This window comes from Metopolophium dirhodum, chromosome 6 (assembly GCF_019925205.1).
Source record: "Metopolophium dirhodum isolate CAU chromosome 6, ASM1992520v1, whole genome shotgun sequence".
Lineage (NCBI taxonomy): Eukaryota > Metazoa > Arthropoda > Insecta > Hemiptera > Aphididae > Metopolophium > Metopolophium dirhodum.
This window is the reverse complement of record NC_083565.1, coordinates 22,463,968-22,481,894: the sequence shown is the minus strand read 5'-3', so window position 1 is coordinate 22,481,894 and position 17,927 is coordinate 22,463,968. Positions and strand designations below refer to the sequence as shown.

The window sequence follows — 17,927 nt, the reverse complement described above, 5'->3', positions numbered from 1 at the left end:
ATTTCAATTAATTTATTGTCGGCTGGCAGGATGCGCGCGCGTGCGCATTAACACCGTATAATAGTCGTGGCGTGGTGTGTGTATTGAACGTGCATATTATATTTTAATATAATATGTGATAAATATATATATGTGTATAAATATATTAATAAAAATACATTTGCATATGATATACGGAGCAGATTTCGAACCGGTAACTCAATATATTTCCGACAGGCATTATAATAACGCTATAATAGGTATATAATGTATAATATTATTATAATATGTTGGCGCGCGTTACTGCAACATATAATGCGTATTATACAGGCGGGAACGTCGTACTACTACGTACAACAGATATATTATTATTATATGCATACGTACGATACGCGACCAATTTGTTTAATTATAAAACGAGGCCGGGAATCGATTATAAAAAAAAAAAAAAAAAAAAAAAAAACGGAAAAAAAGAAAACGAGAAAGAGCGATATTGAGACAAATATAATATTATTATTATAATCAACGACCCGACGGTCGGTCGGCGGCGTGTGCCGTCGATGGTTCGTATTATAATAATATTATTTTTCACGTGAAAAAAAATCGTATAGGTACGTCATACTGCGGATATAGACCTATATTAATATAATGTTGTGTAAGCGCTTAATACACCCAACTCGGGTTTACCGAACGCGTGCGTCGCCCGAGCAATTTAAATGTAAATCGGCGGCCCCCGTCCGGGTCACCTCCCGCAGGGTACCACGTCCTCCTCTCACTCCTTTTATATTATTATTATTATATATTATATTATTATTAGGTATATGTGGCCATTAACGCCGGACGAACGTCGATCGACCTCCGACCCGGAAAACGGTGTGCGCCGCGTGACCATAATATTATACACGTCGTCGTCGTCGTCGTCGTCGTCGTAGTCGTTTGTGTGTGTGTATAATATATTATAATAATATATAACTGCATATGTGCACTAACTACTAATAATAATATATACAGCCTCCAAAAAAAACATATACACACACACGATGAAATTTTTTATACTCATAACTCGTTCGCGAGTCGTTCGGCGCGCGCCCACCGTCTATCCGATCCCTTTACCCCCCCGCACCGCCCAAAGCTGACTGTTTATAACCGTCTATCAATCATAATATTAATATTACTATCAGACCATACGCGCGACCATCATCACGACGATGACTGCAGTTTGGTGAATTTATGCATTTTCGGTGTGGCACGCGAGCAAAACATCAATATATAACATATAGTAGGTGTATATAATATTATAATATCATAATGTATTAATATTTATTGTTACAATCGTACTTTATAGCTTATTGTCTAGGTATTTTATAGTTTCCGCACGAATATACGAGTGCACAATATTGCGTTATCGGTACGTTAAAAACGACATCATATTATCACGTCGGGAACTGCGGGAATCTACGGAACACGTCAACACCGTTATTGGTATACAATGTTATTGGAAATAATTGGATTTTTAAATAGTAATATTCATACCTACACGGAATGTCGATTTGTCGGGTTTCGACTATTTGACGTACCTACAGACTTATGCTGCTGCTGCAGACGGACCTATGTGCTTATTACAGGATTTAGAAACGTATTATATTGTATACGCACCTATAGTATAATATGTAAAATGTTAAAAAGAGAAACGATAGAAATATTGGTGCACTAAAAAACATATCCCCCTTATTTAGGTATAACGTCGTATACCTATAATATATAATAAACTGTATATGCGTATAGTGTATACATATTATTAGTCGAATCATGATGTGATGTTTCTGGCGCGATGGTTTCAAATTGTATTTACTGCTATATAAAATTGCCGTTTACCGTATTGAGAATCAAACATAATATATAGGTATTATATCTTTGTACAATATTGAATACGTCGACACATCATGTCCTATACCTATATTACGATACGCGTATTAATCGGAAAAATACACCACGTCGACGCATAATATATAATATCACTGCAGTGAGCCAGTGACCACGGATGAAAAGTAGGTATATATTATATTAATAATTTTATGAAATTATATTTTAGTAAACGTGTTTTACATTATTGTCAATCGAATAATAAATATTTACTTTGACAATTATTGTCAAATTAAATATATAATAATATAATAAGTAAATGAACCGATTGCGTAGCCACGCCGAATGCTGAAACGACGTGAGCAACGTCGTGTCATTCATAATTTTGTATTATTTTGTTCTAATTTGTAAAATCTGCTGATTTTGTTGAGGCAAAAGTGTAAAACTATTAATTAATTAATTTCCTTTTTTTGTGAATATTTTGTTGTTTTTATTGCATATTTAGCGATATTTAAGGTAATATTATAGCACTTATTTATGCGATTTTAAGTGATATAAACTCCCAACCCTGTAGGTATATTATTATGTTTATAGGTATATTTTGTTCGACGGCCAAAATTATGGTTCTCGGGAATAATAAACGTTCGTGTAGAAACTAGGTGTACGCCGTACAACACAAGTATCATACGTATATTTAACTCGGAGAAGATCCTTCAGTAAATTTCTCCCGTGTAATATATAATATTGTCCTACATATAGTGTACTATGTAGGTACACTCCGCGCAGTCCGCTGCTTTCCGCAAATGTAGTAAAGTTTATTATACGAATAGTCTATATGGCGGATTAGATAGAAACGTATAAACGATATTGTTAGGTATATAATGCATAGTGCATACGCTATACACAAACGCGTAATCTCAGGAGTACAGCATTTACCTATACGTATAGGTATTTTACATAAATGGAAGAGAAAAATAAAATTCTAGATAAACATCATCGTGTGTCGGTATATTTGTTTTAAAACCAATTACCGGGCGAAAAATATTCTACGCGCGCACAAAGGTACCTACTCTGTATGTATGTATATATATATATCTTGTATATAAAAATGAATATATAGCACACTCATCATCGCCGTTGTAACTGTGCAAGTAGGTAGTAAATAAAAAAAAACTCGTTTCAAGTCGTATTTTCGCGATTTAAACGTCGTATTTAAATGGTTTTTCGTGGAATGTTTTTCGTTTTTATACGCCAACATAACATCCTATAATGTAATATTACACATAAAATCGTATGCATTGTGCGTACATATTATAATCAGTCATATAACTATTTAAGTCTGTATTAAGACATGTACCTAAAGAGTACCTAACTGCCCACAAATAATATTATAAATACAAACCGATAGTACCGTAACATACGCAAATAATATAACACTACCGAATAATAATAATAAATACTGCGCTAACAATATAACCAGTGATGGTCGAATTGGCAAAATAAAAGTAGGGAAACTCTGTGATTAATGTTGTAATTAACGTCAGTAGGTATATAATATTATTTTAAAAACAAGGAACTCCGGGAATTGTATCAAAACCAAAGCATCACATATCACCGAAACTCAAAAGAATAGGTTTAAGTGGGCATGTTGCTGTTGGCGTAAAGAAAGACTTTGTTGATAATAGTGCAGGATAACGCACCACAAGGAAATTGCCACTTGGAAGACCAAGACTAAACAGGGAAGATAGAGTGAAAAAATACATAAAGAATGTGAGACCAGGGATGGTTGGGAAGGAAGAGTAAGTTGTCATTGGATATAGATAAATCTGGAAAAAAATTTGTTTTACGACATGATTCTTGCAGAAGACCGAAGTCACGGATGAAAAAGGAGAAGAAGAAGAAGAAGATAAATTAGCTTTTTTATAAAATATGCTAATGTTCTGGCGTTTCACGTGAAATAAAAAATAGGAGTATAAGACAAGATTTTTGAAAAATTAAGGTTGAGGTGTTTCGTCCCCCACCCCATCACACAAACCAAGCACTGAATATAAAACCACGGGTATGATATTATAACCGTAATTATCTATGTATATAACTAGCTGATCCCGTGCACTTCGTTACCCCTTAAAAGTACAAACTTTTATATGACTCAAACTATGTTCAATGCGTTACTTAATATTCGGTGTATTTATATATAATATATTTTTATTCGGTATATTTATATTTAATATATTTTTATTTATCTTAACTTTTCTGTTGCCCGGAATAAAAATGCTGATTCGCAGCAGTAAAAAAACTAATGTTTATTTAACACTTCTTAAAAATTAAGCCTTTCAAAAGTTTACCAAGAAATTAACACTTTTTAAAAAGTAAAAATTATAAAAAAACAAATTTACCCTTTTTAAATTAGTATATTTTTTTCTAATCTTCACACAAACATTCATATATTTATATATATATATAATTGAATCATAGTTGCATTACGGCTTTGTCGTGAAGTATTTGATCGTGTTGGTCGTGGCATGGTATTGTTAATGAGAATATCAGCACAATAAAACAAAGTCGTACGTACAAAATGCGTGATTGTGTAATTATAATACATTCATTTTATTTTGTTTTTTGTTTATTTAAACGGTTGCTATTGATTACAAAAAAATATTATTATTATTATTATTATCTATATATGTATATAAAAGACTAGCTGCTCTTGCGCACTTTGTTGCCAGTAAAAAATGACAATTCTTAAAAAAATTGTGATTGTTCAACTACTTTTTGGTGTAACTCATTGCAGTAAGTGCATATCAGCCACTCTGGTAGGCAATAATGTGCGAAAATTCGATTTGATGCATGCTTGTACCTGATCTGCCTGATTTGATTTCCCTGGCTGACTGACTGACGGACATCATCAAAGTCCTAAACGAATCCGCCTAAACTATGAAAGTTAGAGAATTAACATTTTCTTAGTACATGGTGGTACGAGTAAGGAATCTCTAAGAATGGATTTTCAAAAATCCGCATTTTAAATAGCAAGTGCTCTCACAAGGATTCGAACCTTCACGAAAGAAATTTTTTTTTGTTTATAAATTGCTGGCATTGGTTACAGATTATAATTTATTGCAATAGTAGAAATAAGTATATATTATTATTTTTGTGTATATATATATATAGTTGCCATTGGTTAGGTTATATGAGATAGAAGAATGCATCAAATCGTCGCGTTCATGGCCTCGAATAAAGGTATTATATCTCAAAACAAATATGAGAGTATATTGAATGTATGTTTGTAGTTATTATATTTGAAAAAAACTATTCGACCGATTTTGAAGAAAATTTAAAATTGTTTTCAGAGACACTAGTAAAGTTTCGAGTGTATTTTGAACATCGTTATCGAATAGTCCATGACGTGCTGTGTACAATCTGTCAGCGAGGTATGCCGACGCTGATTTGTCCGTGACCCGAGGTATACGCTAAAGAGTAAAAACCAAGACTCACACGTCCGTCCGGACATATCAGCGGTGTAGCGCTGAATTTGATATATTTTATTCGTTTTCCAACGAGAAAATTTGGGTTCTACAGCTATATTAATAATAATAATAATGATATAAGACGATAATATCATGAGATGTTTCACGGGAGACGCGATTCGATTTGGATTGGTTTTCTTACGGAATACGCGACTATATAGGTACGAAAAACAAGAAAATATATCTGTACAGATATATTATTATTATTATTATATTACCATTGTATATAGGTGTACCGATTACACGCTTATTCGCGCGCATCAGAGAAATCATAACGCCACAGCGGCGGTGGCAGATCGTAATCGACGCGGATGTGCGCCCGCTCGCGTACAATACATTACAGCAATAATAATAATAATAATAATAATAATAATAATACGCACACCACCGATATAATAACAATAATCCGCCCACGAGTGGTGTACGTAGCATATATATATATATATAAAAATATATTATTATAATACGAGTACGCGCGCGAGCTGCACACACACACACGCTGCCTATAATAATAATAATATTATATCGTATACCGGCGGCGGCGGCGGCGGCGGACTGTGGCTGGTAGATATCATGTACACGATCATCATCATCGACAACCGACATCAATACACACACACACCCCGAATATTGCTGTGCACATAGGTATATAATATACGCAAGCATATGCATTATATTACATTATGATATGGTACGAGTGCGCAGGTATATCATAATAGTTTGTACATAATAATATGTATATTTATAGGCATCATAATAGTACTAGAGGTGTATATATGGATACGTACATCGTGTATTATGTATATAGCGTTGTCTCTGCGCATAGGAATGCCGGAGTATTAAATGCGCGTACAGACAGACAGACACACGAGCGAGCGAGTCCGCCGAAGCACTATATAGTTGGGGTAACGGAACGGTAATAACGCAATATTTCCGACTTTGGGCACCGCCCCGTCAGCGGCTAATACCCGTGGCATTATAACATGTGTGAGTGTTTGTGTGTGTGTGTGTGTGTGTGTGTGTGTGTGTGTGTGTGTGTGTGTGTGTCTATACACTACCCCCCCTGACCCTCCCCCGCAACGTACAATATGCGAGAGTTTCTTCTATCTCGGCGTACGCGCACACCGAAATTGACTGTGGAAATGTTTAAGGACCGGTTTTCGATTTTTTTTTTTTTCATCTTATTATTATGATTGTTTTTCGTTATTTTTATTTTGGAATTTAAGGTTACAAAATCGACACCGCCTCCAATACGTCGAAACATAATATTATTATTATTATTATGTCATAATATGTCATGGGTAGATCTGTAACAGACAGATATTTTTGTGAAAAAATGCCCGCCGCACGGGAGGACATCTTATAATAAATATTTATAATTTCAAAAGCATAACTTTTATATTCTCGCAAAAAAAGTAATATATATATATAATATGTTATATTGATTTTGGGTAAACATTTATACGTCAGTGCCCGGCCGAGGAACGTTTTCTTGGTTGTTTTTTTCATTTATTGTACCTACTACCTAGTTATATTATCCCAGTCGACTAACGAGTGTCACCCAAACAATGTTTACCCCCTCAAGTCACACCAAAAACAATTATACCTATCTCTACGGACGTATAATTTTCAAAATGCATTATTATTTACTTTCCAATCCTAAATAGTTACTGCAAATGTAAAATTCATATCTTGAAAATCGAATTTCACTTTCATCTACACATAACATAATATTTTGTATCTGTCCGTTTCAATCGTTATACTCGTGTAATGCGATAATAGACGGTTTGTAAATATATACTGACGAGTGACGACAACATGATTTATTTATCTATGACAATAATTATTTACGTTTGTACTTTGTACGCATAGATTGATACTTCGCGACGACTGTCGACGGCTATAAATTCAAATCTTCAAAGGCATAACGTTATTTAGATGTATAATATAATATGTTATATAATTTAACGGTAATAATAATGTGAAGGTTTTATGAATGAACCGATGACGTGTGGATGACAGGAGTGACACGAGTCAATGGTTATAACATGTGACTCGCGTGTTTCTAAACTAACGAATGGGACGAGAATAATAAAATTCCAATGTAGGTATCTTTATTCAGTATATATAGTCTGTATTGGGCATACGTGTGTTGTATACTTGTATGGCAATCGGTTTTATATAAGTTATTAGATCAGTAAGGTTCGATATCTTATCTTAAACTATATTTTAGTATGCATTAATGAGAATATGACAACAAACCTATAAATATAAAAAACATATAAAGAAAAATAATCTTTATTTAATCAAGAAAAACTACAGAACCATTTACATACCCACACACTAGCATATAGCTGGTGTATACAACTAAGATTATACGTAATAATTCGTTTTGACATATATAATAGACATTTATAAGACAACAATATTCATTACTCCGCTAAAAATCTTAACTTTAATAGGTCTACAATATTAATGCCATGTTTCAAAATATGATAGGTAGGTACAATGTACATATTATATAATTTTAGGTATTTATATAGTTCTATAAAAATACTTCAAAATAGTTTATTTTATTTTAATTTTTTTTACAAGAAATATACAATCCATACATTTAAGCACGATAAGTATATATGTGAGCAAGAGAACAAAAATAAAATTATTTGAGTAAGCAGCCTGCACCCATTAGTAGCACTAAACTTGGAACTACTTCAAAATATTAAAAAAACTGGGGTCTAATGTTCACTGTTTATTGTTTTTATAGTACGTTTATATTATATAAAACGTATATATATATAGGTATCTATATAGTATCTACGGCTGTATAAATTTATAAATTATAATATTATTACCGACTGCTGTAGGTGAACACGGGAAAGAAAAACAGTATTTGCTTGGACATCACAACCGTCGCGCATTAATATGTTCCATTACAATAACATTGTGTAAACTATATATTATTATAACCGTCACACATACATATATATATATATACGTATATATAGGGAATATAAAATATATATGTCATGTACGCGATCGATATCTGGGCAATATTACGCGTGTGTAATGCTTCACTGCGCGTTGCAGAATCTCTTTGAAAACACCTGTTTGCAGCCTGCACGCGCGGCATACTCACCGAGTGTTTTAAAATGTTATCCGCGGTAACATAATGTATATATGTGTGTCTGTCTATAAATGCACCTACTGATATTACAGAGACTGCAGAAGGACTGTCGAGGAACAGCAGTGGCATTGATAAGGTGGTATACTTTGGTAGTAAGTAATATAAAGTAGGTAGATACCGATAACCACGCGTGGTATCTATATACAGGGCGTACAGACCTACCTATACCTATAATAATAACCGTTTAGTATTTGTGCGCGTGTATTATTATAGGTATACGCATGGCGTTATTTTACTCTTATTGTGAAGACGATCGTTTTTATTTCTTCTATCATTTGGCACAATCTTCGCCACCGCGGATAACCCGTTCACCTCATTCTCATCACTATATACTATCTGCAACCATACGAAGCTTGTACGCACGGGAATTTTTACGAGTAAGTATACTATTGTATAATCTACATGTATCTTCTTTCTCAAATCGCGCGTCTCGCATCGGTAAATATACTTGTGTGCATATATATAATATAAGTACCTATCATGCATCGTCATAACCACGTTGGCCGTGCTGCAGCAGCGACGTCCAAATAATATGGTCATATCGCATATTTTTATTATTATCATCATCATCCGTGTCTGTCAGGTCTGCAGTGCGAAAACGGACAATCGATTTAATGGAAATCCTGCAGTTTCAGAATTAAAAGTATACACTATACGTATAGAGACCTGCACAGGTTAATTTTACGGTATTTCTAAGGTATATCATGTAATATGACGCGTTATAATGTATAATATATATAATCCAATTATCTTCTCTCTCATCCGTTTTGAGACGTTTTGTGCGCAATCGTTTAACCCGTCAAAACAACATATTTACGTTTATTTATAAGTGTAATATAACATAATATCGCATATAGTAATAATAATTATAATAATAATAATTTATAATATAACACGAGATGTGTCGTTTTCAAACGATGCGGTGGCGCGGAACAACCGCGGCGATGATGACGCGTGTCGCCTGTGTATAACCTATACGGCTATACACTATAAATATAGTTATAGTGACTATATGGTAACGCGCGGCAACAGGTCGGTGGAATAGTTTAATTATTATAATGTCTCGGACTCTGCAGGACGAGAAAACAGCGAAAACGGCACCTCCGGTGGAAATAAAATCGTTAAGTTGTCCCTACGCGACGTCTGTTCGTCCATTGTATGTAAATAGTCCGGGACGGGCATAGTGCACGCGAAAAAAAAAATTGAAAAATAATTCACCTTCATTGTGTTTCGGACGAACGGGTCGCGGTTGCTGGCGGCGGTCGCTGTGGAAAACGGGGGAAAGGGGGGGGGGGATGAAGTATATATTATGTATTATCTAATGTATTTATATATAAGTGAGATCGCAGATAACGAACAATATGTTATTGTGTATATTTTATTCTTCATTTTTTCCTCTCCTTATTATTTCGTATACCATCCGAGTAGGTATATATTATATAGGTACACTGTTTAATATAATATAATATAATATACATACAGTATAAATGTAGGTACCTATATGTTGTTGTAGAGAAGAAGACGCCTCGAGCTCAGGGGCTATACGCATAGTGCCTGCACGGGGTATAATATTATTATAATATAATAGCTCCAGGCTGAATTTGCATAATAATATTATATAATAAACTGCGACGAGGTCGATCGACCCCTCTGTAGCAGCACCACCCCCTAACCATCATCGAAGTCCTGACGAGGCGCGGAGCTTCGAAATTCCACCAGCATGTATAACTCGCAGAATGCGTAGGTATATGATATTAAAATACGATATTATTATCTATAATATAATATAAATAGTCAGATTTTGTTTTTACGGATAGATTTCTGATGGGTATATACGGCCTATAATATTACAGACTGAACTTTGTATATTAGTTGAAATAATATATGTGGCATAACAATTTTTTTAAATATATCTTCAGGTTTAATAATCAACCACCGCGGTGAAATATGGTATAAGAGTATAATATTATGCAAATATTTAGTTCACCATGAATATTGGATAAACATCGCGACAATAACTTTTTGATTCCATCTTGCAGACTAGCTGCGGCACATAGACGACCTGCAAGTTGAACATGTCCTGCTTTGATGAATAAAAAATATAAAATTGCCATAAATGGGGACCGTCGCCTTTATAATATATTATAGTTAAACCACTTCAAAACGAATGCAGCCGCTGCATTCCCGCATTATATAGGCCGGTTTCAAATGAAGAGACAATATAATATTATACTCTTTATTATTATTATACAATCTATAAGAGATGATATACCTTAAAGTCTGAATAATAGAATCTAACAAATTTAAAAAGTTAAAAAAAAGTTAGGTAAATATTATAATAATGTTCAATGGATAGTTATTCCAAATAGGTATGAGTATAGAAAATATAATTTTATTCTGCATTTCTAACACAGCATCTCGGACCATTAAGGCGCTACCTATAATAATATATATTATGTTTATGTGATAATGAAATAATCTATACGACCGTGAAATTTAATAGTCGTGAATAACCTTACCATAATATAAAATAGTGTAAAGACGTGAACATTTTACATGACGATTTTCGGCTAATTGCTTAAAATATTATGTTCTCGTCTCTGTAATACTTTACACGCGTCTGTCTACCGGTATTTACACATCTTATACAAATTACACAATACTACTTTACCGATATTTCTTCTTCTTCTGGCCGTACAGCACCGGTAAAATACGAACCCATAAATTCACTGAGCCGATTTAGATGTATACACGGCCCTTTTAAGAAAGCAGAGTGGTATTGGCGAACGAGACAAAACGAGCGACCGGTTATGCGCTGGACGATTAAAATATAATGGATTTCACTTTAAAAAAAACCGCTTTAAAGACACGAGATATTAAAATACAACCAATATATGCTTGAAAAAATCATGTAAAAACACCAAATGATTAACCATAAGTCCACATATAGTATCATTATAGTATAGACCCTAAATGTATTAAATTTCCGCGATTAGGCTTATAAAATATATTTATACTTCTCGTCAGTTTGATTTTGGTTTTAAGAAAACCGAAATATCACGACGATGCGTATACGATAGACATCCAGAGTTGTGTAATTGCGTATATACCTAAATAAAAATACTCGTGATTTATTAAGCACTCCGGCAACGCGCGGGCCTTAATTGATTTAGATTTAAACAAACATCCAGACGCATTTGCCAAAAAATAAACAGAACCTCATATTATAACGATTGGCTGTATATAATATGATATTATAATACACAAATGCGCGCGCATATCGACATAATGATGAAAAATATACGCCGTCGCAGCGGTAACAAGCTAAACAAGCATTTCCCATATTGTTACACGATTTTAAGGAGGTAAAATCAAATAATTATGTAAGGTCATACCTATTATATTCAACGAGATGACATTGCCAAAACAGACGGGAAAAAGGTAAAGACATGCGCACACACTGCACAATAATATAATATAATAATAATACTAATAATAACAACAACAACGACTATACACTAACTAATAAGATTTTTCGAGTAGTACGTATAAATATAATCTACCTACCTATATGTATTTCGTACATAATATTATTATTATACGTAGCACAATTATTATTATATAATGTTATAGAGGAACTGCGAGATGACGCGACGATGTTTGTTCGCGTCTGGGACGGCATAATTATCTTCTTATTCAATTAGACCGAGGCCGTTTTTCCGTCTCTCGCCACTCGCCCCGAAGCCGCTTCTCTCTCTTCGTCCGTATACCATTTTTTTCCCCCGAGGCTTACACGGTCATTAGGCTAGTCATTATTGAATCAAACACGGGCCAAAACCATCATCAATCAACGGCGGACCCGATGAAGACGTATTTTTCCTCCGTTATACAGCGATAATGCGCACACGCCCGTGTGAATCCGCTTGTCAGCGACACAACCGCTTTTTTTTTCAACAATTTTATTCTTTTTTCGTTTTCGGTTGGAGCGTAGTACAATATAATAGGAACGATAATATGGGGGAAAAAACATTTGTCTAGATACTCTATATATAAGCGAGCGCGCGTTAACTGCGATGATCTAGGCTCATCGCTCTGATCTGCAGGTCCGGCTGCTGTTGCATCGGAAATTTATTATTTTATGGTTATGAATGCGTTAATATCTGAAATAATAAAATAATTAATATTTAGTATTATAGGTACCTACTAGAACATAACAGCTAGGACACACCGTGTCCACACGACGCGCATTTCCTGCCGTCCCCTACATATACTCTTTTTATAGGTTAACTGAGTATGGTAAGTAATAATATAGCTTAGAAATGGTCAACCTACTATTATTACAACCATTTGATTTGTGTACTTATAATGTTGATACACGCATATTATGAGTACGAGAAAAAACATTTATATTGACGTGTTTTACGATAAATCCGAAATTCGATATACTATATCAAGATTTCGAAAATCAACCCAGAGACTTTAACGTCGCGTGTATATACTGTTGTTTAATATTATGTTTATTCAGTAGTACCTACTAACAAAATATATAATCGGTATATTCATTATTATTATTTTAATTATATTATTGTTTTGCACGTATCTACAGACACATGCGTGCAAGCTGTAATGTCTGGTCATTTGATATTGACAGATACCTACACGTAAATAGCCGCCTACAGTCTTTTTCATCGTTATTGCATGCATCCTTATTATACGTCTTATTAGTAACGCTATACTGTTTTTCGATTTTCAGGAATTTCTTTAAGTTGTGCATTATAATTGTGTAAACTTAATAAGGCTCCACAAGGCATCGGTATAAACTAGGAAAAATTCACACGAAAAGAATGTAATCGACATCATTGAACGATTTGAACGTAAATATATTTTATATACGTAGGTATAAGCAGTATTTACTAGGTATATAATTATTTCTAGGGCTGCAGTATCTGTATAATTTTTAAATTTTGAATCGATCGCTTGTTTAAATAAACGCGATGGATGAACAATTTCAACGAAACCGTCCAAGAACAGTATTATAATAGCGACAGAAAATAAAACAAAATAGACTATGGTATAGGTAGTATAAATTATTAAAATCAAATATTTCAATAGTGTAGTCTTTTCAAATTTTATAAAATATACGTTTAAGCTATCTCACTTGAATACATGATTTAACAAAAAAAAGTGTTAATATAGAAATTAATATTTTATTTACATAATTTCCGTAATTATACGAACAATATATATTATTTTACTAATATTATTCCAATCATATAAAGATGACAAAGGTACACGTTTATCGGGTTGGAAAAAAACAGTAAAATAACGTAAATAAATTTGGATACGCGATTACCATATAATAAAAGTGCAGCGCGTATTGTTTAGTATAATTGACACACGTACTTCGTACACACCCACACACACACATACAAAAACGAATAAAATAAAATACGATACCGTATTTAATATTCCGTATAATTTTTGGCTCGTGTCGATGTTCGCCGAGCATTATAATCACCAAATTTACGGAAAAAATAATGATAATAATAAATAAATATATAAAACCAACAACCGATTCGAAACGATGAACAATATCACGAATCGTGACTATATAATAATATTATTATAATATACCTTTGCGCAAACACGTACCTATATCGGTCTCGTGCCGGACACGAGACACAAGAAAAAATTTAATATATTATAATAACAATATAAGTAGATGGGTACCTACCTACCTATATATATATATATATATATATATATGAAACGCGCGTTGTTATTATAATATTATTATTATTGTATACGATATAACGTTATCATCGTGCGGATAACAATGACCAAATTAAAACGACATTTAAACCGTTCGTTTTTGGGGACCCCGACGACGCCGACGTGGGCGGAATTATATTGTTTTCGGAATTGGGTTTCCAACATATTTGCGGTGGACCGCAGAGCCGGGAGGGCAGACCGGTTCGGCGCGCGATCAAACGCCCGCGCGGCGAAACAACAACACCCCGGCCGCCATAAAAATAATAAAAAAACAACCGAAATATAATAACTCGCACACGTACACGTACGTGTATTATAATAATAATAATTTCACTATATGTATATGATAGCAATAACAATATTATTATCACGGGAAATAAAAAAAATACGATTATACATATTTTATAATATTACACTATATAGGTACCTACCTATTTATTGTATACAATATTCTATATAATTATATTATACTAGCCGTGTTTTGTATAGACAGGTACCTATATATACGGAAAAGAATTTAAATGATAAAATACCCGAAAATATAATATAAAATCGCCTCCGCGCGGCACGCAGTGTATCTACTACAGGTGCTAATGGGTTGTATATATAAAAGACAACAACAACAACAACAACAACACGAGTCTGAGGGCTACTGAATATGTGCCGCCGCGACGGCCGAGCTCGCGAGCGCGCGCGCCGGATAGGTAAACCGAGCGTAGGACGCGTGGGAACCACTCTTGGCGATGTATACCAAGGTCGTGTGTGATGGCGGTGGATTCGGCGGACGGTATCGATTACCGCACACACACACACGCACGCACGCAGACGCCAACTGACTGTTGGCGAAAATAAACTTCTCTGCGAGCCTCGAGGGACCCGGAGAGCGGGTATCGCACGCTCATCTGAAACGCTATTAGCGGTTTACGATAAAAAAAAAAAACCACAGGTATTTACCGCTCTTAATATACCTATATAATAATATATAATATTATTATAATATTATACCTACGTTTTATTTTATTTTATTATTTGAATTACAACCCGAGTCGTTCGCGAGTAGGCCAGCTATATGACTGCATTATTATAATACATTATTTCCCCGCACCGAAGATTTATTATCATATCGCATAACGGATGTTGTTAAACCGCCCGTTTATAAAGTCGTCATTATTATTATTAATATTACCTATATATAATATATTATATGTTATATAGGTATACCTACGCCGCAACACGAAACGGCTTTAATTATTTTACGCTAACGATATTATAATATGATGATGCCCAAATACGTTCGGACCATATATTATATTAGGTATCAACCAACCGTCAAGCGACCATGTATTATTGTACATTATATATATACCATTATATATGGGTACAATTTATAAAATTAGTATTTTAAACGGAGCCGACCGCAAATTCCTAATTGTTATTGGTAATCATTACCAAAATAACCTAACATAGAAAGAGTCTTGCTATATTCTAGAAACTTTTCAGCGGTAGCGAAATCATTGTCGTTTACCCCTCTTCAGTGACGTCCATAATTTATAATATTTAAGGATTTAAATACCCTAAAAACAAATAAAAAAAAATGTTCTAAAAAACAATCAAAAATATCTTTACAAGCCAATTTACCAAATTTTTTTTTATAGACATGAAACATACGCAATTGATAGAAGTGATAGGAAAACGACGGTTTAACTTTCGCTATTTTTAACACTTATTTATATAATCTAAACAATAATCTACGTGGGCGTACTCACGAGAGGGGATTATGGGGTTTAACTTCAGAATTGATATAATTTTTTGACTTTCCATAATTACACTATAAAAGCTCGAACAATGTAGGTACCTACTATAATAATATATTATATTCTAAAAAATAATTTTTTTTTTTTTTTTTAATTGATCTTGAACCCGGCAGCTGAGGCTATTAGCTATTTTTAGTTTACTGTAGGTTATTAAGTCGGTAGGGGAAGGAACACGTGTGTGTTTTAATTGGCAGAATGTTTGATTGGGCACCCGTAGGTATCTACCATGCCCGGGTGGGGGATGGCGACACTTGTTCTCCGAACACCGTGACTTGTCCGAAGAAAAATGCCACCCATGGCCGAGGAATCGAACTTGGGTCGCTGTGTCGCAGCCGACGCCTTAGTCCGCTCGGCCACTCCATCCCCCAAAAATTAATTAAATGACCTGAAAAGTGGAAGTACTAAAAATTCTCCAAAAATGGAAAACCTCGAATGATGCAAAAAAATGTCAAATAAAAGTTTCACCTTCGAAATATTATCCAAGAGAATGCATTGTTCAAGAGCACACAAAAACAAATGCACTTTGCGTTGAAACCCAGGCTCCATTTAATATTATATATACTATGTAGGTATAAGTGCATAACTAAATACTAATATATATTATGATGATTTCCGCGGTCCGGGATTTGTACGATTTGTATTATGTATGGGTATTTTACCTATATGGTATCGTATAAACTCGACCTACGCATCACTAACCATCACGTACGATGTAACTCCATACGCATTATAATATACTATTTTAATGTCTGCTGCAGCAACGCGAAACTCCGGGACATTCAAATACGAATTACGCACTGCCGCGTTGATGGAAACCCATACGGCGGCGGCGGCGACAAAGAGTCGAAGGAGCCAATATAATAAGTGTACATACATAATAACAACAATAATAATATATGTGTGCAAGTTAAATAATTGATGTATATGATATACACACACACACACACACACACACACACACGACGTCTATAAAGTACGCGCCAGCAGTAGTCCGGCGGATTTTATTGGCGCGCGGCGATCATAAAAATCAATAGTCTTGCGCGCGATGACGTCCAATACAGTCACAACCGCCGCCGCGAGTATAATATAATATTATTATAACCATACGTCGTCCGTCCGTCCGTCCGTCCGAGCCCGCGCGCGATCGGGCGGCGGCCTGCGTGCTGTGAGCGTATGGAAATGTGAAGGCTCATTACGGCCCGAAGATTTATCGGCGGTCGGGACGTACCGCGGCCGCCGCGTCAAACCGTTGATTAATTACGACCGGACCATTGTGGCTGCGGCGGCGGCGGTGGTGGCTCTTCTTCCTCTTTTCCACCGCCACCGCCGCATTCCCAGGTCCGATGAAATCCTTTAAAGTATTGTGTGTGTGTGAGTATGTGTGACGTTTACCTATATATATATATATATGTAAATATATTATATACCCCGTGCAGTGTATATAATATAATAATAATATGTATAGCGCAGTGCTTAAAGAAAACAGCGGATGTTATATTATTACACATATATTATTATATAGGACAATTCAAAAAACCCGACTTTCCCTGACTCTTGGTAAGTCTGTAATCGCGTCGATTTGAAGAGTTAAACTAGCCATTTTTTTTTCGTTTTATAATGATGTTTGTTATAGGTGTAACGTGTAAAATAGAAAATAGAAAAAAAAATCACTACTGTTATTAGGACTGCGCGCGTCTCGGTCAATTAGAAGGTGATTTACACCTATCAATTTACACTTTTATTATACTATAATGGTATATATAATATATTAATTATATTATGATATGAATG

The 17,927-nt window shown here is 34.5% G+C and overlaps 1 protein-coding gene across 1 annotated transcript in view; it reads right to left on the bottom strand.

Annotated features, from left to right (window-relative positions):
* LOC132947060 (uncharacterized) overlaps nucleotides 1–17,927 on the bottom strand; it is a 140,770-nt gene that overhangs the window by 88,183 nt on the left and 34,660 nt on the right. The gene's annotated exons all lie outside the window — the stretch shown is intronic.